Genomic DNA, 1213 nt, shown 5'->3' with positions numbered 1-1213 from the left:
GCTTTCACGACGCTAATTGTTGAAACAAATAAAAATATAAAACTAGAAAATTCACTAACCTTCCAATAATTTGTCTTCTAAGTTCTAGTGCAAATCAACTTGCAGAGAATTATTTTCCAACTTGAACGTAATCCAATGCACCACTAGCAAACACTGCTATATACGCTGTATAAAATTGATATCCACTTTGAAAATTCACAAAAATTCCAATCAATTCCTCACAATGAATATTGAAAATGCACACGAAAAATGGATTCACAGGCTTCTCTGACGACCGGATGACGATATCTACGCTTTTGTTGTTACGAACACAACGTCACAGTGGGCATTACGTAAACAATAGGTTACGGTCAAAGGGACATAACTCCTTCTAACTTGTGTCATGGTAAAAAACGTATTAAAGAAAATTGAACAACATAATGAATAAATAAATACACTTCTTTCAAAAAGTCAGTCAGAATTTAAAACACACACAATCCTCAACAGGAACAATTAAAAAAATAAAAGTAACAAAAAATATCAATGAAAAAATGAAATTAATGTAACTAAAAATCAAATTGATAAACAAATGAAATTGAAAGAAATAAAACAAACTGCATTAATAAAAAAGACATGTATCTGCATGCAGTAAATTAAAATCATGCATAAAAAATGATATATAAATTTGTGAATTATTAAATGAATACTGTTACAGGAGTGCATAGTTTTTCTCTTATTCTAAATTGATGTACCAGGGGTAAGCGCGAACGCAGACCCCCACACTTAAAAATTACGTGCCCGAGTCGCCCGCATTTGGGGCGATCGCAGGGTTCAGCCGATCCGGAGTGCAATGGAAAGGCCTCGCCCTGGAGGGACCCCCTACTTTTTTTTTTTTTTTTTTTTTTTTTTTTTTTTTTTTTTTTTTGGTTTAAAATAATTTATTCAAGAAATCAAATACATATTACATAATATGTACATTTTAAAACAATTATATAAACGATAACAAGTTACTTTACAAACAAAGTATAAGTAGAAACGAGCGTTATATAAATATAAAGCGATGTACAATGTGTTTCTCCGTTTAAACTGATTTTACTGGATGTACAAATTTATTGCAGAATATGAATGAAATTGATGTACATAAAGTATTATTTATATATTAATACTGAAAGTCGATGGACATTTGTTGTATAAGAAATATTGAAACAGATGGACATAGTAGATTGTATTTACT

At 30.3% G+C, this 1213-nt stretch overlaps 1 pseudogene; it reads right to left on the bottom strand.

Annotated features, from left to right (window-relative positions):
• Positions 1 to 731: 731 nt before the first annotated feature.
• LOC134248104 (U1 spliceosomal RNA) lies at positions 732 to 873 on the bottom strand (annotated as a pseudogene).
• Positions 874 to 1213: the final 340 nt, after the last annotated feature.

This window comes from Saccostrea cucullata, unplaced genomic scaffold (assembly GCF_032062105.1).
Source record: "Saccostrea cucullata isolate Sc308-1 unplaced genomic scaffold, CSIRO_AGI_Scuc_v1 ctg20347, whole genome shotgun sequence".
NCBI lineage: Eukaryota > Metazoa > Mollusca > Bivalvia > Ostreida > Ostreidae > Saccostrea > Saccostrea cuccullata.
This window is presented reverse-complemented; position numbering and strand designations above follow the sequence as displayed.